Genomic DNA, 23542 nt, shown 5'->3' on the forward strand with positions numbered 1-23542 from the left:
ATGGCCAAACTCCAGAATAATAAGTAACAACACCTAATGCTGGTAAGAATGTGGAGCAGCAAGAACTCTCTGATTCATTGCTAGTGGAAATGCAAAATAGTATATAGCCCCTTTAAAACACAGTTTAGTGGTTTCTTACAAAACCACACATGTTTTTACCATACAATCTAGCAATCATATTCCTTGGTATTTACCTAAAGATGAAAACTTACGTTCACGCAAAAACCTGCACACAGATATTCATAGGAGCTTTATTCATAATTGCCAAAACTTTGGAAGTAACCAAAATGTCCTTTAGTAAGTGAATAGATAAATAAATGGTAGTACATCTAGGTAACGCAGTATTATTCACTGCTAAAATGAAATGGGCTATCAAGCCATGAAAAGACATAGCAGAACCTTAAATACTATTACTAAACAAAAGAAGCCAATCTGAAAAGGCTACATGCTGTGTGACTCCAACTATAAAGTCACAAAAGGCAAAAACTATGGAGACAATAAAGAAGATCAGTAATAGCCAGGGGTTGCAGGTACAGGAGTTTTAGGGCAATGGAAATACTCTGTATGACACTATAATGATAGATATGTAAGATTATACATTTTTCCAAAGCCACAGAATTTACTTCAAGAGTGAACTCTAAAAGTAAACTATGAGGTTTTGGTGACTATAATGTGTCAATGTAGATTCATCAATTGCAACCAAAGTATCACTGTGGTGGGGATGTTGAAAATGTGGGAGGCTATTTAAGTGTGGAGGTAGGGGGTATATAAGAAATCTGTGTACCTTTCTCTCAAATTTTCTGTGAAACTACAATTGCTCTAAAAAAAATTAAAGTCTTAAAAAAAAAACCCATAGGATAAAATAAAATATTAGCAAATCATGTATATGATAAGGGTCTAATATCTAGAATATATAAAGAACTCATAATTCAATAATAAAATGACAAACAACCCAATTAACAAATGGACAAAGGACTTAAATAAGCATTTTCCAATAAAGGTTTACATAGAAAGGTGTTTGACAGCATTATTAGAGAAATGCAAAACAAAACTACAAGGAGATACCACTTCACAACCAATAGTCTGGCCATAATTTAAAAACAACAGAAACCAGAGCGCCTGGGTGGCTCAACCAGTAAGCATCCAACTGCGCCTCAGGTCATGATCTCGCAGTTAGTGAGTTTGAGCCCTGAGTCGGGCTCTGTGCTGACAGCTCAGAGCCTGGAGCCTGCCTTGGATTCTGTGTCTCCCCTCTCTCTCTCTCTCTACCCCTCCCCCACTTGTGCTCTCTCGCACTCTCTCTCTCTCAAAAATAGTTAACATTAAAAAAATTTTAAATACGTAGAAAAAATGGAACCTTTGCATATTGTTCGTAGGACTGTAAAACGGTGCAGCCACTGGAAAGTTTGACACTTTCTTAAAAAGTTAAATACAGAATTACCATATGACCCAGCAATTCCACTCCTATATATATGGCTAAAAGAATTGAAAACAGGAGTTCTAAAATGATCTAAAATGACTAATAATTGCATGCCTCTGTGAATACTATTGAATTGCTTACTTCAAATGTGTGAATTGTATAGGAATAATAACATTCACACATAAATATGGAATGAAGTACTGATATAAGCTACAACATGAATGAACCTTGAAATCATTATGTTCATTCAGTTAAAGCCAGTCACAAAAGAGCACATATTATATGATTTAATTTATATAAAATGTCCTTAATAGTCAAATATACAGAGACAAAATATACATTATTGGTTATCCTGGGCATGGAATGGGGAATTGGGATAGCTACAGCTAAAAATTAAAGGTTTCCTTGTGATACGATAAAAATATTTTAAAATTGATTGCGGTGATAGTTTCATAATTCTGTGAATACACCAAAAGCGATTGAATTGTATACTTTAAATGTGAATTATACCACAATAAACTGTTTTTTGTAAAATAAAAAAAAAAAAGATTACTAGAAGACAAGGGGATTAGAACTTAGGTTGAGATAACATGTTAAAGGCATCAACTATGGGGGCACCCAGGTGGCTCAGTTGGTTAAGTGCCCAACTCTTGATTTCAGCTTGGGCCACGATTCTCGCAGTTCATGAGTTCGAGCCTCACGTTGGGCTCTGAGCTAACAGTGTGGAGCCTGCTTGGGATTCTTGCGCTCTCTCTCTGCCCCTCTCCCATTTGCACACGCTCTCTCAAAATAAACCTAAAAAAATAAATAAAGGCATCAGCTATGGACACTAATTCACACATGAAACCCATATGCCACAGGACTTACCTTCTCTAGTCAACTAAAGGACAGGGATAGATCCCCTGCTAACACAGCTCAGATCCAGGACTATGTGATATACATGGACAGTATAGGATTTTACCAGCTGAATATGTAGGATCTGTGTCTTCCATAGTTAAGTGTGCACTTTGATGAAGAATGGCAAAGTGATTTTCTACAGATTGAGCCCATCTTTGCCACTCTAGCTTGGTTACTGGCCAGATTTCCTCACAGAAACCCTGGTAGCTTTATATTTCTACTGGTCATTGATAATCTGCTAAGGATAATGACAGAGCTTATTCGCCTCTATTTCCATGCTTCCAGGAAGATGGAGATTCTCTCCCAGAAAAGACAAGACATTTGGGTGAACATGCAAAATGCCCCCAGTCCTGATATAACATTTGATAAGCTATGAACCAGCCTTCTTCAGGGCCAAGGACCAGCCCCAGAATTACCCTGTCAGTGATGTTCAACAGTTTCTGCTACAAGAGGCACAAAGAAATGAAATGAGGAACAAAAGCAGTCCTATCAAATGGGACATCGCTTTGGAAAGCAAGAGAGAAAATGACTACCTATACCTTACCAATTCTCTTTTCCAGTTGTGTATCCTGAAAAAAAAAAAAATTCTTCTGCACTTTATTCTGTAGGAAGTGAGGATGACTCATCTTTCATGAGTTTTCACTTTAAGTTAACATTTCGCACATCATTTTCCTTTCTAATTTATTTTAAGGCAGGCAATACACATCTTCAAACAGTATTAAATTTCCAAAGTCCCATATTCTATTTCTACCACTTTATCTTTCTGTATTAGTTCCAGATCTTGGCTTCCTACCTAATCCCCGCTTCCACCCAATTACATACAAATAACTTCCTACATTGTATCACTCAAATTTTGAGTAAAATCATTCAATATAAGAGCAGTACTTTGTATAGTTGTGATGAAGGCAAGCAATAGAGTTGGTCTTGTTTGTTTTTGTAAAGAAGGATATTTTCTGAAAGTCACTGCCTGGCGACTTTACTGTAGAAAGTCACTCTGAGTTATCAAAAGCTGTATTTCCCCTGCACTCAACTTTCTGTTATTTTCAAAGTATATTTGGCACCAATCTGCTATTACATCTATCTCTAGATTTTTTTTTCCTCAAAGCAGCCATAGTATGAAGATTCCAATCAGAGTCATGGAAGAAGAGAGCACAGCATGAACTGGGAATGGCAATGTAGTCAATCTCTACAGAAAGATTAGACACTACTTGATATTATGGGCCCCAAGTGGCCAACTATAAATAAAGGTTCCAAGCTCTAAGACTCAGAAATAGCAATCTTCTTGAGGAAATACCTAGCTGTGGACTGAGTTGGGAGTTAGTTTCTTATAATCACACCCAAGGGACTAAAGAAGGCATGGTGAAACTGACTACCTCAATTTAAGAAGTACCCTTATTCAAATTTGTAGAGGACTATACTCTAGACTTATTAGAGAGCCTTTATCTTCCTCCTAATTATCAATAAGCAGATACTTAGTACTAACTTGACTGGGGTACTTACATACATGTTCTTTAGGGAGATGACAACATTAATACAAATATTTAGAAGATATATAGGAACATGACCAAATGTTGAATACGTATTTGTATTTATAACATACACAAATCAAGGGCCAATGCATTCTAGGGGATAAAAAGCAGTGTTCAAAAAGCAGTAGACAGGGAGGTATTAGCACTCCTTAAATTACTCCAGGTAGAGTTTGAAGTTATTTGAATGTAGTCTAGTGAAGAAAATTATGAGAAAAGAACATATCATGTATGAAAGTCATGGGAGAAGTCAGGTATAAAAAATATAGCAATCTTAGAGGGGGGTGCTGACACTCAGGAGGAAGATTTTAGACGTAATCTGTAGTGAAATAGGAAGAACCTTTAGGAGAAGAATCACATGATCAAAAGGAGGACAATTTCTTCTTAAAGGAATAATTTTAAAGAGGTCACCTAACAAGGGGATACAAAATTTGCTAGGAGGATACTAAAATCTTTTTAATTCTATTAACAAAAAGAGATTTGGTGTTCGGTTTACCTTAATATGAATATTTCATATTCAAATGACATGATTTTTTATGGTCTCTAAGATAAAGATCGATAGAGACTCAGGAGTGGACTGAACCTGATTATGGGTCTGGCAAAGAGACAGCTACATAACGCCAAATGTCCCTAGAAAGGTCACCTGCAGAGACCCCCCACATGCTTTTCCAGTACCAGGCAGTGATGCCACTTGCAGCTTCTTGGCGACCTCAAAGGAGAACATGTACTGGATCCCATCAAAAGCATTCCTACAGAGAGAAATACAACAAGAGGGAAGCTGAATAACATAGGCATCAAAGTGAGAATTCACAGTTGTTCATGACATTACAATAGCTACTTCAGATGAGTAAAGAATTTAAACTAATAACAAGAGCTAACATAAGAATGCTTACTGTGTGCCAGACACTGAAGAGCATGTGTTTTATATCATTTAATCATTGTGCCAACAACCTAATGAGGTTATTATACCAGTATTACAGATAAGGAAATTTATGTTTACAGACACACAACTAGGAAGTGTCAGAGTTGGCATTTAAACCTAAGGTATCTGACTCTTATTTTATGCTCTTAAGTTGCCTCCAAATGTAAAGTATCATTCATAAGAAAACTGGATTATGGGGGCGCCTGGGTGGCGCAGTCGGTTAAGCGTCCGACTTCAGCCAGGTCACGATCTTGCGGTCTGTGAGTTCGAGCCCCGCGTCGGGCTCTGGGCTGATGGCTCAGAGCCTGGAGCCTGTTTCTGATTCTGTGTCTCCCTCTCTCTCTGCCCTTCCCCCGTTCATGCTCTGTCTCTCTCTGTCCCAAAAATAAATAAACGTTGAAAAAAAAAAACAAAAACAAACAAACAAAAAAAAAAAACCACTGGATTATGACCCTTCCAGCTTTGTCCTTTTCTTTGGTCTTGTAGCCACCTCAACATACACATATCCTTCCAAATGAGTTTCTAGTGGCTACTACAATCTATTAGAACTTTGATATCCTGGAAGACATTTTGATTTACTAAAAGGAACTGCAGTTATTTGGAGAAATGACTGATTATACAATAGCTGAGGCAGGGAATATACAAAACAGGCATCTCATCATGCAAGAAAGTAAGGAAGTACTCAGGAAATACAACAATGGGGGCATGCCAAAGGGACATGGGAACCAATGTGAAAGAGCTTTCAATGGACAAAACTGAAACAATTTGAGAAACAAAATAAATAATTTATTATTATTATTATTTTATTCTTCCTATAGAAGAATGCTAAATAACTTATGTAGCTTCTCACCCTCCAGGAAGTGGAGCTTAATCTTCCCCAACCCTTCTTAACTGTTGTATATAAAGTAAAAAAGTAAGTTTACAGAGCAGAAACCCAGCAAACGCTACCTTAGCCAGCTAATCAAGGCCTTGACATGACAGGATAAGAATGGCATTTTACCTGTGTGGTCTTCATCCCAAATACCCATAACCCAGTCTAATCACGAGAAAAGCCATCAGACAAATTCCAACTGAGGCACAGTCTACAAAATACCTGAATAGTACTTCTCAATACTATCAAGGTCATCAAAACAAGGAAATTCTGTGAAACTGTGACAGTCAACAGGAGCTAAAGGAGACATGACAACAATGTAATGTGGTATCCTAGACTGGGTCCTAGAATAGAAAAAGATATTAGGTTAAAAATAAGGAAATCTCAATAAAGTACAGACTTCAATTAACAATAATGTATCAGTAGTGGTTCATTAATTGTAACAAATGTACTAGATTGATCTAACATGTTGATAAAAGGGATAATTGTGTAGGGCAGAGGATAGGTGGATATGGGAACTCTCTGTACTACCTCTGCAACTTTCTGGCAAATCTAAAATTATTCTAAAATACAAAGTTTCTTTCAAAAAATTCACGAAACCTGGAAAAAGAAATATAGTCAAATTCCAGCTGTTATCTTTGTGTAACCTTGTGCAAGTCACTATCTGAGCTTTGGTATTCCTGTTTATAAAATAGTTAAAATAATCTTTTTTAGGAACATCTACAAGATAGCAGACTAGGAAGCTCCGTCCAGACTCTCCATCCTCCACCTACACTGACATTTAAAACAACTAGAGGAGAACAGGGATTTGACAGAGTAGGAGGATCCTGAGCTTGCCTTCTCCCACAGACACACTAAGGCAATGACTTCATGTAATGCAATGCACTCTGAAAACCACCTGAACACTGGCAGAACGGATCCTCCAAAATCAGTAACATAAAAAGAAGGCCATATCAAGAAGGATAGAAGGGGCAGAGACACAGCCGGGAATCAAATGCTTGGCATGATGACCCAAAAGCAGAAGGGATATCACAGGCATGGAGGTCCTTTCCTTGAGGAGTGAGGGGATCAAGACCTACATTGTACACCAAAAGGAGGAGCTCCCATTATGTCTGTCTTAGAAAATCAGCAGGGCTCAAAACTGGGAGATTTGAAAATCAGGAGAGCTTGAATCAAGGAGAGCCACAGGGTGAGAGGAAACTGAGACTTCACTCTGAAAGGGCCAGCACACTGTATCACTCAGTCTCAGACTCAGCACAGAAACAGCAGTTTGAAAAACACCTGTGTTATATGTGAAGGAGATTTACTGACTAATTTTAGGTATGTGTTAGAGAGACAGGGATCAACTAGAACTTTCTCCAGGAATGGGAGTGCTGGTGGGAACCATTCTTATTGCCCTTCTTCAGTCTAGCTGGCCCAACACTGGTAGACATTAGTTCTGATACTGATACATCAGTACTCTGATACCATCTACCTTGCTAGCACTGCTTGCCCTGCCCTAGTATTCCCCTGCTGGCCCACCCCAGCAGGAGCCCCTCCAAAGCAACTATTGCCTCACCACACCTGGCTGGCAGCCCAGCCCTACAAAGTGACTCCTTCACTGAGGAGTCATTCCCATCAACCAGCATACCCACAGCCACTGTGGCCAAGCCAATTAGCCAGCTGTACCAAGGGACGTTTGCACCCAATAGTACACCAACAGTATCTATGACCCAGCCTCTCAGCCAGCTACAATGGGAACTAACACCACCTACCAGCACACCATCAGCAACTATAGATGGGACTCTCAACCAGCTGTGAAAGGAGCTACTCCACCCACCAGAAAGCTGGCAGCAGTTACAGTTGGACAACTTAGCAAGCTGCACCAGGGTCCATTCATGCCCACCAATATGCTTGCAGCAGTCATATGGATCACTGCTGACAACAGGGCTGATGGCCAGCCACATCCACAAGCATACCAGCAGCAGTCACGGCCAAGTCACAACAGAAGGACCTATGAACCCACACAGGGGATACCCCCACAGTGATGGCTGGTTCTCTTGGCCAGGGAGACTGCACTACTGGGCGCCATAAGATGCCTTCTTCATAAGGCCACGACTTTCAAGACCAGAAAACACACATGACCTACCTAATACCCAGAAACAAACACAGAGACTCAGATAAAATGAGGAGACAAAGGAATATGTTCTAAACAAAAGAATAATACAAAACTTCAGAAAAAGAACCAAATGAAATGGCAATCAACAATCTATCTGATAAGGACTTCAAAGTAATGGTCATAAAGATATTCACCAGATTTGAGAGAAGAGTGGATGAACTAAGTGATAACATCAACAAAGACATAAAACAAAACATGAAAAATCTGAGCCTAAGAATTAAATCTGAGACTAAGATTTAAATAACTGAAGTGAAAAATACACTAGAGAGAATCAACAGATTTTTAAATGCAGAAAAATGGGGCGCCTGGGTGGCTCAGTTGGCAAAGCGTCCGACTTCAGCTCAGGTCATGATATCACAGTTCATGTGTTCGAGCCCCACGTCTGGCTCTGTACTGACAGCTCAGAGCCTGGAGCCAGCTTCAGATTCTGTGTTTCCCTCTCTCTCTTCCCCTCTCCCACTCACACTCTGTGTGTCTCTCTCTCAAAAATAAAGAAACATTTTTTAAAAATTTTAAATGCAGAAAAACAATCAAGCAATCTGGAAGACAGGGTAGTGGAAAGCACCCAAACTGAAAAGCCAAAAGGAAAAAGATTTTTTTTAATTGAGGGTAGGTTGGGGAGACTGGGTGGCTCAGTCAGTTAAGCATCAGACTGTTTCTCTCAGCTCAGGTCTTGATCTCAGGGTCGTGAGTTTGGGCCCTGCATTGGGCCCCATGATAGTTGTGGATCCTAATTAAAAATAATAAAAATAAAAAATTTAATTTAACACATGAGGGTAGGTTAAGGGACCTCTGAGAAAATATCAAGCATACTAACATTCACTTTAGAGAGGTCCTGAAGAAGATAAAGAGAAGAGGGCAGAAAACGTATTTGAAAAAATAATAGCTGAAACTTCCCTAAGCTGAGGAAGGAAAAAGACATCCAGGTCCAGCAAGCTCAGAGTGCCCCAAACAAGATGAACCCAGGAAGGTACACACCAAGATACATAATAATTAAAATGTCAATAAATTAAAAATAATCTTTAAAAAAAAAAACGAGAAAAGCAAGTGGATAGCTCAGTCAGTTGAGTATCTGACTCTTGATTTCAGCTCATGTCATGATCTCATGGCTTGTGAGATCAGAGCCCCACATCAGGCTCTGCTGACAAAGAAGAGCCTGCTTTGGATTCTTTCTCTCCCTCTCTCTCTCTGCCCCTCCCTTGCATGTGTGCATTCTCTATCTCTCTCTCAAAAAAATAAACTTTAAAAAAAGAGAGAAAACCAAATAGGTACGTATGTACAAAGGAAATCCTATGACATAATCAGCTGATTTATCAATAGAAGAAAGGAGTGGAATGATATATTCAAAGCATTGAAAGGAAAATACCTGCCACCAAGAATACTACTATACCCAACAAAGTCATCATTCAGAATTGAAGGAGAGAGAGTCTCCCAGAACCAACAGATACACGTACATCACCACTAAAACTGCCTTACAAGAAATGTAAAAGGGAATACTTGAAATGGAAAAAGAGAAAGTCATAACTAGAAGGAATTATGAAAAGAAAAAATTTCACTGGTAAAAACAAACTGAGGAAAAGTAGGTCAACCACCTATAAAGCTAATATGAAGGCTAAAAAACAAAAGTAGTAAATACAATTGTATCTACAAAAGTTAGCTAAGGATGCACAAAATAAAAAGATGTAAAATAGTACATCAAATACATAAAATGTGGAGTGGGGAGAATAAAAATATAGTGCCTTTAGAATGTGTTTGAACTTAAGTGACCATCAACTTAAGACAGACTGCTATATACAAAGGATGTTACATGTGAACCTCATGGTAACCACAAACAAAAAACCTACGATACACAAAAAATAAAGAAAAAGGAATCCAAGCATAATACTAAAAAAAAGTCATCAAATCACAAGTGACCAAGAAAGGAAAAGAGAGGAAATATAAACACAACAAAAAACAATTAATAACAAGAACACACCTATCAATAATTAATATAAATGCTAATGGTCTAAATGATAAATCAAAAGACACAGGGTGAATGAATGCATAAAAAAACAAAACCCATCTATATGCTGCCTACAAGAGACTCACTTCAAATCTAAAGACCCATACAGAGTGAAAGTGAAGGAGCAGAAAAAGATATTCCACATAAATGGAGGCAAAAAAAGAAAAGCTAAGGTAGCAATACTTATATCAAACAAAACAGACTTTAAAAGACCATAACAAAAGACAAAAAAGAGCATCACATAATAAAGAGATAAATTCAACAAAAGGATATAACAATTATGAATATATATGTACCCATGGAGCGCCTGGGTGGCTCAGTCAGTTAAGTGTCTGAGGTCAGCTCAGGTCATGATCTCATAGTTCATGAGTTCAAGCCCCGCGTCAGGCTCTGTGCTGACAGCTCAGAGCCTGAAGCCTGCTTAAATTCTGTGTCTCCCTTTCTCTGCCCCTCCCCAGCTTGTGCTCTGTGTCTCCCTCAAAAAAATAAACGTTAAAAAATAAAAAATATATATATACATATATGTGTACCCAATAGAGAAGCACCTAAATATATAAAGCAAGTATTAACAGATCTAAAGGGAAGCATTAACAGTAATTCAATAATAGTAGGGGACAGTCCACATACATCAAAGGATCACCCAGACAGAAAATCAATAAGGAAACCATGGCTTTGAATGACACATTGGACCATAGACTTAAGAGATACATACATTAACATTCCATCCAAAAATAGCAAAATACACATTCTTTTCAAGTGCACATGGAACATTCTCCAGCATAAACCATGTTAGGCAACAAAATAAGTCTCAATAAATACATGAAGACTGAAATCATATCACATCAAGTATCTTTTCAAACCACAATGGTATGACCTAAAAAACAGCTACCAAAAAAAAAAAAAATGGGACAAAAACAAACATATGGAGGCTAAATAACATGCTACTAAACAACCAATGGGTCAACTGCAAAGTCAAAGAGGAAATAGAAAATACATCGAGACAAATGAAAATGGAAACATACTGGTTCAAAATCTGTGGTACACAGCCCAAACAGTCTTAAGAGAGACGTTTACAGCAAGAAATAAGAAAAATAAGAAATAAGAAAACAAAAAATTAGAAAAATCTCCAATAATCTAACCTTACACCAAAAGGAACTATAAAAAGAACCAAAAAATGCTCAAAGTTAGCAGAAGGAAGGTAAAATAAAGATCAAAACAAAAATAGACTTGATCCTTCAACAACAAAGATTTCAACAACATAGGGCCAGCTACATGCAGATTTTGTTTTATAAAGTACAGTACTGTAAATGTATTTTCTCTTCCTTATAATTTTCTTAATGACATTTTTTCCTCTAGTTTACTTTATTATGACACCAGAATACAACATATAAAATATGTGTTAATCAATGGTTTATGTTCTCAGGCTTCCAGTCAATGGTAGGCTATTAGTAGTTAAGTTATGAAGCAGTCAAAAACTGTATGAAGATTTTTGACTGTGCAGGGAGTTGGGGACCCTAACCCCCACACTGTTCAAGGATCAACTGTAAATAAAATAGAGTCCCTAAAAACAATCAAAAATATCATGAAACTGTGAGCTGGTTCTTTGAAAAGATAAACAAAATTGATAAAACTCTAACCAGACCCATTAAGAAAAAGACAAAGAAAACCCAAATAAAATCAGAAATGAAAGAGGTTACAACTGGGGCGCTTATGAAGTAAGTGTCTGACTTCGGCTCAGGTCATGATTTCACAGTCTGTGAGTTCAAGCCCCACATCAGGCCTGTGCTGACAGCTCAGAGCCTGGAGCCTGCTTCAGATTCTGGGTTTCCCTATTTCTCTGCTCCTCCCCTGTTGTGCTCTGTGTCTGTCTCTCAAAAGTAAATAAATGTTTTTTTTTTTTCTCCTTCTTAAAGCTTTTATTGGATTTTTGGAGGAAGATGGCGGTGTAGGAGGACGCTGGGTTCACCGCATCCTGTTGACCACTTAGATTCCAACCACATCTGCCTAAATAACCCAGAAAACTGCCAGAAGACTAGCAGAACAGACTCTCCAGAGCCAAGCATAGACGAGAGGCCCACGGAAGAGGGTAGGAAGGGCGAGAGGTGGTGCGCACTCCACGGACTGGCAGAAAGGAGCCGGGGCAGTGGAGGGGCAGCCCGCCCGGCAAGGCAGAGTGCCCGAGTCTGGCTTGCAAAAGCGGAGGGACCGAACGGCCTCTGTACACCTTGCGGATCCACCCTGGCTAATACGCCAGATCCCATTGAAGCAGCACCACAAGCCTGGCATTGTGCAAGTGGCCCAGACAGGGTCCACACCACTCCACAGTGAGTCCTGCCCCCGGCACAGGGGAAGATAAGGTACCCACCAGTCTGACTGTGGCCCCAGAGGTGGGCTGGGGCAGACATCAGGTCTGACTGCAGCCCCGCCCACCAACGCAAGTTACTCCAGACAGCACAGAGGAACATCCCTGCAGTTCTACACCACTCCAGGGATTATCCAAAATGACGAAACAGAAGAATTCTCCTCAAAAGAAACTCCAGGAAGTAGCAACAGCTAACGAACTGATCAAAAACGATTTAAGCAATACAACAGAAAGGGAATTTAGAATACTAGTCATAAAATTAATTGCTGGGCTTGAAAAAAGTATAAAGGACAGCAGAGAATCTATTACTACAGAGATCAAGGGACTAAGAAACAGTCAGGAGGAGCTAAAAAATGCTATAAGTGAGCTGCAAAATAAAATGGAGGCAACCACAGCTCGGACTGAAGAGACAGAGGAGAGAAAAGGGGAATTAGAAGACAAAATTATGGAAAAAGAAGCTGAATAGGGGCACTTGTACCCCAATGTTTATAGCAGCACTCTCTACAATAGCCAAATTATGGAAAGAGCCTAAATGTCCATCAACTGATGAATGGATAAAGAAATTGTGGTTTATATACACAATGGAGTACTACGTGGCAATGAGAAAGAATGAAATATGGCCCTTTGTAGCAACATGGATGGAACTGGAGAGTGTTATGCTAAGTGAAATAAGCCATACAGAGAAAGACAGACACCATATGGTTTCACTCTTATGTGGATCCTGAGAAACTTAACAGAAACCCATGGGGGAAGGGAAGGAAAAAAAAAAGAGGTTAGAGTGGAAGAGAGCCAAAGCATAAGAGACTCTTAAAAACTGAGAACAAACTGAGGGTTGATGGGGGGTGGGAGGGAGCGGAGGGTGGGTGATGGGTATTGAGGAGGGCACCTTTTGGGATGAGCACTGGGTGTTGTATAGAAACCAATTTGACAATAAACTTCATGTATTGAAAAAATAAAACATAAATTTTAAAATTTTAAAAAAAGGAAAAAGAAGAAGCTGAGAAAAGGAGAGATAAAAAAATCCAGGAGTATGAGGTGAGAATTAGAGAACTAAGTGACACAATTAAACGTAATAACATACGCATAATTGGGATTCAGGAGGAGGAATAGAGAGGGAAAGGTGCTGAAAGTGTACTTGAAGAAATCACAGCTGAGAACTTCCCTGAACTGGGGAAGGAAAAAGGCACTGAAATCCAAGAGGAACAGAGAACTCAGACGTAACTTGAAACGATCTTCTGCATGACATATCATTGGTCAAACTGGCATAATACAAGGATAAAGAGAAAATTCTGAAAGAAGCTAGGGATACACATGCTCTAACATATAAAGGGAGACTGGTAAGACTAGTGATGGATTTATCTACTGAAACTTGGCAGGCCAGAAAGGAATGGCAGGAAATCTTCAATGTGATAAACAGAAAAAATATTCAGCCGAGAACCCCTTATCCAGCAAGTCTGTCATTTAGAATAGAAGGAGAGATAAAGGTCTTCCCAAACAAACAAAAACTGAAGCAATTCGTCACCACTAAACCAGCCCTACAAGAGATCCTAAGGGGTATCCTGTGGACAAGGTACCAGAGACATCACTACAAGCATGAAACCTACAGACATCACAATGACTCTAAACACATATCTTTCTATAATAACACTGAATCTAAATGGACTAAATGCTCCAACCAAAAGACACAGGGTATCAGAATGGATAAAAAAACAAGACCCATCTATTTGCTGTCTACAAGAGACTCATTTTAGACCTGAGGACACCTTCAGATTGAAAGTGAGGGGATGGAGAACTATCTACGATGCTACTGGAAGCCAAAAGAAAGCTGGAGTAGCCATACTTATATCAGACAAACTAGACTTTAAATTAAAGGCTGTAACAAGAGAGGAAGAAGGGAATTATATAATAATTACAGGGTCTATCCATCAGGAAGAGCTAACAATTATAAATGTCTATGCGCCAAATACGGGAGCCCCCAAATATATAAAACAAGTAATCACAAACATAAGCAGCCTTATTGATAAGAATGTGGTAATTGCAGGGGACTTTAATACTCCACTTATAACAATGGGTAGATCATCTAGACACAAGATCAATAAAGAAACAAGAGCCCTGAATGATACATTGGATCAGATGGACCTGACAGATATATTTAGAACTCTGCATCCCGAAGCAACAGAATGTACTTTGTTCTCAAGTGCACATGGAACATAGATCCAAGATAGATCACATACTGGGTCACAACACAGCCCTTCATAAGTATACAAGAATTGAGATCATACCATGCATACCTTCAGACCACAATGCTATGAAACTTGAAATCAACCACAGGAAAAAGTCTGGAAAACCTCCAAAAGCATGGAGGTTAAAGAACACCCTACTAAAGAATAAATGGGTCAACCAGGCAATTAGAGAAGAAATTAAGAACTATATGGAAACAAATGAAAATGAAAAGACAACAATCCAAACGCTTTGGGATACAGCGAAGGCAGTCCTAAGAGGAAAATACATTGCAATCCAGGCCTATCTCAAGAAACAAGAAAAATCCCAAATACAAAATCTAACAGCACACCTAAAGGAAATAGAAGCAGAACAGCAAAGGCAGCCTAAACCCAGCAGAAGAAGAGAAATAATAAAGATCAGAGCAGAAATAAACAATATAGAATCTCAAAAAACTGTAGAGCAGATCAATGAAACCAAGAGTTGGTTTCTTGAAAAAATAAACAAAATTGATAAACCTCTAGCCAGGCTTCTCAAAAAGAAATGGTAGATGACCCAAATAGATAAAATCATGAGTGAAAATGAAATTATGACAACCAATCCCTCAGAGATACAAACAATTATCAGGGAATACTATGAAAAATTATATGCCAACAAACTGGACAACCTGGAAGAAATGGACAAATTCCTAAACACACACACACTTCCAAAACTCAATCAGGAGGAAATAGAAATCTTGAACAGACCCATAACCAGCGAAGAAATGGAATCGGTTATCAAAAATCTCCCAACAAATAAGAGTCCAGGACCACAAGGCTTCCCAGGGGAATTCTACCAGACATTTAAAGCAGAAATAATACCTATCCTTCTCAAGCTATTCCAAGAAATAGAAAGGGAAGGAAAACTTCCAGACTCATTCTATGAAGCCAGTATGACTTTCATTCCCAAACCAGACAGAGACCCCACAAAAAAAGAGATCTATAGGCCAATATCCCTGATGAATATGGATGCAAAAATTCTCAATAAGATACTAGCAAATCGAATTCAACAGCATATAAAAAGATTTATTCACCATGATCAAGTGGTATTCATTCCTGGACTGCAGGGCTAGTTCAACATTCACAAATCAATCAATGTGATACATCACATTAATAAAAGAAAAGATAAGAACCATAGGATCCTGTCAATCGACGCAGAAAAAGCATTTGACAAAATTCAGCACCCTTTCTTAATAAAAACCCTCGAGAAAGTCAGGATATAAGGAACATACTTAAACATCATAAAAGCCATTTATGAAAAGCCCACAGCTAATATCATCCTCAATGGGGAAAAACTGAGAGCTTTCTCCCTGAGATCAGGAACACGACAGGGATGTCCACTCTCACCGCTGTTGTGTAACACAGTGTTGGAAGTGCTAGCATCAGCAGTCAGAAAACAAAAGGAAATCAAAGGCATCCAAATTGGCAAAGATGAAGTGAAGCTTTTGCTTTTTGCAAATGACATGATATTATACATGGAAAATCCGAGAGACTCCACCAAAAGTCTGCTAGAACTGATACAGGAATTCAGCAAAGTTGCAGGATACAAAATCAATGTACAGAAATCAGTTGCATTCTTATACACTAACAATGAAGCAACAGAAAGACAAATAAAGAAAGTGATCCCATTCACAATTGCACCAAGAAGCATAAAATACCTAGGAATAAACCTAACCAAAGATGTAAAGATCTGTATGCTGAAAAATATAGAAAGCTTATGAAGGAAATTGAAGAAGATATAAAGAAATGGAAAAACATTCCGTGTTCATGGATTGGAAGAAAAAATACTGTTAAAATGTCAATACTACCCAGAGCTATCTACACATTCAATGAATTCCCAATCAAAATTGTACCAGCATTCTTCTCAAAGCTAGAACAAGTAATCCTAAAATTTGTATGGAAACACAAAAGGACCCAAATAGCCAAAGTAATTTTGAAGAAGACAAAAGCAAGAGGCATCACAATCCCAGACTTTAGCCTCTACTACAAAGCTGTAATCATCAAGACAAACAGACACGTCGACCAATGGAATAGTATAGAAACCCCAGAACTACACCCACAAAAGTATGGCCAACTAATCTTTGACAAAGCAGGAAAGAATATCCAACGGGAAAAAGACAGTCTCTTTAACAAATTGTGCTGGGAGAACTGGACAGCAACATGCAGAAGAATGAGACTAGACCACTTTCTTGCACCACTCACAAAAACAAACTCAAAATGGATAAAGGACCTGAATGTGAGACAGGAAACCATCAAAACCCTAGAGGAGAAAGCAGGAAAAAACCTCTCTGACCTCAGCCGCAGCAATTTCTTCCTTGACACATCCCCAAGGGCAAGGGAATTAAAAGCAAAAATGAACTATTGGGACCTCATGAAGATAAAAAGCTTCTGCACAGCAAAGGAAACAAGCAACAAAACTAAAAGGCAACCAACGGAATGAGAAAAGATATTTGCAAATGACATATCGGACAAAGGGCTAGTATCCAACTATAAAGAACTCACCAAACTCCACACCGGAAAAACAAATAACCCAGTGAAGAAATGGGCAGAAAACATGAATAGACACTTCTCTAAAGAAGACATCCAGATGGCCAACAGGCACATGAAAAGATGCTCAAAATTGCTCCTCATGAGGGAAATACAAATCAAAACCACACTCAGATATCACCTCATGCCAGTCAGAGTGGCCAAAATGAAAAAATCAGGAGACTACAGATTTGCTGGAGAGGATGTGGAGAAACGGGAACCCTCTTGCACTGTTGGTGGGAATGCAAACTGGTGCAGCCGCTCTGGAAAACAGTGTGGAGGTTCTTCAAAAAATTAAAAAGAGACCTAACCTATGACCCAGCAACAGCACTGCTAGGAATTTACCCAAGGGATACAGGAATGCTGATGCACAGGGGCACCTGTACCCCAATGTTTATAGCAGCACTCTACAATAGCCAAATTATGGAAAGAGCCTAAATGTCCATCAACTGATGAATGGATAAAGAAATTGTGGTTTATATACACAATGGAATACTACATAGCAAAGAGAAAGAATGAAATATGGCCCTTTGTAGCAACGTGGATGGAACTGGAGAGTGTTATGTTAAGTGAAATAAGTCATACAGAGAAAGACAGATACCATGTTTTCACTCTTATGTGGATCCTGAGAAACTTAACAGAAGTCTATGGGGGAGGGGGAAAAAAAGGTTAGAGAGGGAGAGAGCCAAAGCATAAGAGACTCTTAAAAACTGAAAACAAACTGAGGGTTGATGGAGGGTGGGAGGGCAGGAAGGGTGGGTGATGGGTACTGAGGAGGGCACCTTTTGGGATGAGCACTGGGTGTTGTATGGTAACCAATTTGACAATACATTTCATATTAAAAAAAAAAAAACTTTTATGTGTGTAGCAACAATTCCGGGTTTAACTTAAGCAGTGTCCATGATAGAAGCATCTCTTCCCCTTTTTAAAATCAGAAAATCTATACTCCTCAAGGAAAGGATTAAACGTTATTAAAAATTTTTTAAAAAGGAGTTACAACCAGCAGCAGAGTAATACAAATGATTATAAGACACTATTACAAAAAATTATATGCCAACAAACTGGACAAAAAAATTATAAATGCCTAGAAACATACACTGCTCCTAAACTGAATCAGTAATAAATAGAAAATCTGAACAAACCAATTACTAGTAACAAAATTCAATCAGTAATCCAAAAAATCACAGCAAACAGAAGTCCAGGACCAGATGGCTTCACAGGTGAATTCTACTAAACATTTATGGAAGAGTTAATACCTATCTTTTACAAACTGTTCCAAGAAATAGAAGAGGAAGAAATATTTTCAAATTCATTCTGTAAGATTAGCACTGCCCTAATACCAAAACCAGACAAAGACACTACAAAAAAATTTACAGACCAGTATCTCTTTTGATGGACAATGATGCAAAAATCCTGACCAAATTATTAGCAAACCAAATTCAACAATACATTAAAATACATTAAGGGGCGCCTGGGTGGCGCAGTCGGTTAAGCGTCCGACTTCAGCCAGGTCACGATCTAGCGGTCCGTGAGTTCCAGCCCCGCGTCAGGCTCTGGGCTGATGGCTCAGAGCCTGGAGCCTGTTTCCGATTCTGTGTCTCCCTCTCTCTCTGCCCCTCCCCCGTTCATGCTCTGTCTCTCTCTGTCCCAAAAAAAAATAAATAAACGTTGGGAAAAAAATTTTTTTTTAATTTATAAAAAAAATAATAATAAAATAAAATAAAATAAAATAAAATAAAATAAAATAAAATACATTAAAACAATACATTAAACTGCTTAAGTTAAACCCGGAATTGTTGCTACACAGATAATAAAAGTTTTTTTTTTTTTTTTTTAATACGATCAAATGGGATTTATCCTAGGGATGCATGGATGGTTCAATATCTGCAAACCAATCAACGTGAAATGCCATATTAACAAAATAAAGGATACAAATCATATGTTCATCTCAGTAGATGCAAAAAAAGCATTTGACAAAATTCAATATCCATTCAGAATAAAAATTTTCAAAAAAGAGCGTTTAGAGGGAACAAACCTCAACATGATAAAGACATTATATGACAATCCCACAGACAACATCATAATCAATCATAAAAAGCTAAAAGCTCTTCCACTAAGATCAGGAACAGGACAAGGATGTCTACTCCCATCATTTTCACTGAACATAGTACTGAAGTCCTAGACACAGCAATCAGACAAAAGAAAGGATAAAAGCCATCTAAATTGGTAAGGAAGAAGTAAAAACTGTCACTATTTACTGACTGCATGATACCATACATAGAAAACCCTAAAAATTCCACCAAAAAACTATTTGATGTAATAAATGAATTCAGTAAAGTTTCAGGATACAAAAATATAAAGAAATCTGTTGTGTTCCTATACACTACTAATAAAATAGCAGTAAGAAAACAATACAATTTACAATTGTACCAATGAGGATACAATACCTACGAATAAACTTAATCAAGGAAGTGAAAAACCTGTACTGTGAAAACTTTAAAACATTGATGAAAGAAATTGAAGACTACACAAAGAAAAACAAACAAAGACATTGCATGCTCATGGATTGGGAGAAGAAATATTGTTAAAACGTCCAAGCCACCCAAAGCAATCTACAGATCCAATGCAATCTTTAGCAAAATACCAACATTTTTCACATGACTAGAACAAAGAATCCTATAATTTGTATGGGAACATAAAAGACCCCAAATAGCCAAAGCAATCTGTAAAAAGAAGAACAAAGCTGGAGGTATAACAATCACAGATTTTAAGATACACTACAAAGCTTTAGTAATCAAAATAGTATGGTAATGGCACAAAAAAAGATACATAGATGAATGGAACAGAAGACCCAGAAATAAACCCATGTTTATATGGACAATTCTATGACAAATTACAAGAATATACAATGGCGAAGGGCACCTGGGTGGCTCAGTTGGTTAAGTGTCCGACTCTTGATTTTGGCTCAGGTCATGATCTCACTATTCATGAGATCAAACCCTGTGTCGGGCTCTATGCTGACAGCACGTGGAGCCTGCTTGAGATTCCCTCTCTGCCCATCTCTTTGCCCATCCCCCACTCATGCACATGCACTCACTCTCTTTCAAAATAAAGAAACATTTTTTTTTATAAAAGAATATACAATGGAAGAAGACATTCTCTTCAATAAATGGTGCTGAGAAAACTGGACAGCTACATGCAAAGGAATGAAACTGGACCACTTTCTAACACCATACCCAAAAATATATTCAAAATGGGTTAAAGACCTAAATGTGAGACATGAAACCATAAAGTCCTAGAGGAAAACATATGCAATAAGATCGTTAACATCAGTCAAGGCAGTATTTTTCTAGATATGCCTCCTCAGGCAAGGGAACCAAAAGCAAAATTAATCTATTGGGACTACACCAAAATAAAAAGCTTTTGTACAGTGAAGGAAACCATCAACAAAACAAAAAGGCAACCTATTGAATGGAAGAAGATATTTGCAAATGATATATCTATAGGCACCTAACATCCATAACCATCTAACATCCAAAATATATAAAGAATTTCTACAACTCAATACCACAGAAACAAAGAATCCAATTAAAAAATGGGCAGAGGACCCGAACAGTTTTCCAAAGAAGATATACAGACAGCCAATAGACACATGGAAAGATGCTCAACATCACTAATTATCAGGGAAATACAAATCAAAACCACAATGAGATATCACCTCACACACCTGTCAAAACAAAAAATAAGTTTTAGCAAGAATGTGGACAAAAGGAAGCCTTGTGTGTTGTTGATGGGAATAGAAATTAGTGAAACTATGTGGAAAATAGTATGGAGGTTCCTCAAAAAATTAGAAATAGAATTACCATATGATCCAGTAATTCCACTACCAGGTATTTACCCAAAGAAAACAAAAACATTAACTTGAAAAGATATATGCACCCGTAGGTTTACTGCAGCATTATTTACAATAGCCTAGATATGGATGCAACCCAAGTGTCCATCCATAGATGAGTGATGATGAAGATGTGATACACACACACACACACACACACACACATACACACACACACACACACACACACACACAATGGAATATTACTCAGCCATAAAAAAGAATGAGATTTTACCATTTGCAACCATACCAATGGACCTAGGAAGTATATAAGGCTAAGTGAAATCAGTCAGAGAAAGACAAATGCCATATGATTTCACTGATATGTATATTTTAAGACACAAAACAAATGAACTATCTAAGAGACCATCAAAAAGACAAACTCTTAAAATACAAAACTGTTAGTTGCCAGAGGGGATATGGGTGGGAGGAGGGGTGAAATAAAGAGAATCAAGAGTACAGCTATCTCGGGGGGCGCCTGAGTGGCTCAGTCAGTTAAGTGTTTGACTTCGGCTTAGGTCATGCTCTCACAGCTCATGAGTTCAAGCCCTGCTTTGAGCCCTGTGCTGACAGCTCAGAGCCTGGAGCCTGCTTTGGATTCTGTGTCTCCATCTCTCTCTGCCCTTCACGAACTCAGGCTCGCGCTCTCTCTCTCTCTCTCTCTCTCTCTCTCTCTCTCTCTCTCAAAAGTAAATTAACATTTAAAAATTTACAAAAAAAAGAGTACACTTACCTCGGGACACCTGGGTGGCTCAGTCAGTTAAGCATCTGACTTAGGCTCAGGTCATGATCTCATGGTTTCTGAGTTTGAGCCCCGCATCGAGTTCTACGGTGACAGCTCAAAGCCTGGAACCTGCTTCGGATTCTCTGCCTCCATCTCTCTCTGCCCCTCCACCGTTTGCTCATGCGTGCTCTCTTTCAAAAACAAACATCTTTTTTTCAAAAGCGTAAACTTATCCTGATAGCAAGAGTAATGTACATAATTGTTGAATCACTATACTGTATTGCTGAAACTCATAACACTGTATGTTAATTTTACATCAATACAATTACACATGGATATCTTTAAAGAAGAGTAAACTTAACAAAGGAGGTGCTTTTAATGCCAAAAACTACAGGGGCACCTGGGTGGCTTGGTCGGTTAAGCGTCTGACTTCGGCTCACTTCATGATCTTGCAGTCTGAGTTTGAGCCCCCGTGTCAGGCTCTGTGCTGACAGCTCAGAGCCTGGAGCCTGCTTCCGTTTCTGTGTCTCCCTCTCTCTCTGCCCTTCCCCACTCATGCATGTGCGCACGCGCACATGCTCTCTCTCTCTCTCTCAAAAATAAATATTTTAAAAAATTTTAAATGCTAAACTCTACAAAAGGATTCTGAAAGAAATTAAGGAATACATAAATAGAAAGACACCTCATGTTCATGAGTTGGGAGATTTGATATTGTTTTGATGCTAATACCACTGAAAGCGACCTACAAATTCAAAGCAATCCCTAGTAAACTCCCAATGACATTTTTGCAGAGATAGAAAAATCTATCATAAAATTCACATGGAATCTCAAGGGATTCTGAATAGTCACAATAATCTTGAAAAAGAAAAAAGTTTGAGGTCTCACACTTCCTTATTTCAGAACTTACTACAAAACTACAATAATCCAAATAGTTTGATACTGGCATATAGACAGACATGTAGATCAATGAACTAGAGAGCCCAAAAATAAACTCTCACATTTATGTTCAAATGACTTTCAACAAGCGTGCCAAAACCATCCAATGGGGGAAAAAAAGCAGTCTTCCAACAAATAGTGCTGGGACAACTGGATATCCATATGCAAAAGGATGAAGTTGAACCCTTATCTAAACCACATACAAAATTGTCTCAAGTTAGATCAAAGACCTAAATGTAACAGCTAAACCTATGAAACTCTTAGAAGAAATATAGGAGAAAAGTTTCATGACATTGGATTTGACAAAGAGTTCTTAGATATGACACCAAATGCACAGGCAACAAATAAAAAAGATAATTTAGACTCCATCAGAATTAAAACCTTTTGTGCTTCAAAGGATACTATCAACAGAGAAAAGGCTACATACAAAGTGGGAAAAAATATTTGCAAGTTATATATCTGACAAGGGATAAGTATCCAGTATAAAAAAAAAAAAATACTACAACTCAAGAACAAAAAAAACAACCCAATTAAAAAATAGAAAAGGGGGAGGAGTTAAGATGGTGGAGGTGTATGGGGACCCTAAGCTGGTCTTGTCCCTAGAACACAGCTAGATATCAAATCATTCTAAACACCCAAAACATCAACCAGAGGTCTGAGAGAACAAAAACTGCAAGTCTACAAGTATAAAAGCAACCACGTTTTAGAAGGTAGGAGATGTGAGAGTTCACTTGGGGGAGATATAACTGTGGGTACAGTGGCGGGGAGGGAGCATGCCTATGGAAGCTACTACAAACTATCATAAGCAGCAGAGCGCAAAATATGAACTTTTAGAAGTCCACTACTGTGGCAGATGCGCCTGACTTAAACATGCTCAGGTGGTGACGTGGGGCAAAATCCCAGGACTGACAAGGTGATCTGAGGATCCCTTGGGTCACAAGAAGGACGGCTGGCACCAACGTGCCTCACTGTTTTCAGGCATAGGAGTCAGGACTCTGGTTGAGGGCAACGAGCCAGGGTGCCAGCTTTCTGCTCCATTTTACCATGA

General features: G+C 38.4%; 1 long non-coding RNA gene across 2 annotated transcripts; it reads right to left on the reverse strand.

Moving 5' to 3' along the window:
* Positions 1–237: 237 nt before the first annotated feature.
* On the reverse strand, positions 238–11434 carry LOC122476764. 2 transcript variants are annotated; one of them, XR_006295601.1, is made up of 4 exons: positions 5859–11434; positions 4487–4592; positions 2862–2886; positions 2165–2215 (listed from the first exon to the last, which is right to left on the reverse strand). It is a non-coding gene; the product is annotated as an uncharacterized LOC122476764 (long non-coding RNA). The 2 variants fall into 2 exon arrangements; XR_006295600.1 differs by having other exon boundaries at positions 238–2886.
* Between the last annotated feature and the right edge of the window lie 12108 nt (positions 11435–23542).

This window comes from Prionailurus bengalensis, chromosome X, assembly GCF_016509475.1.
Source record: "Prionailurus bengalensis isolate Pbe53 chromosome X, Fcat_Pben_1.1_paternal_pri, whole genome shotgun sequence".
Taxonomy (NCBI): domain Eukaryota; kingdom Metazoa; phylum Chordata; class Mammalia; order Carnivora; family Felidae; genus Prionailurus; species Prionailurus bengalensis.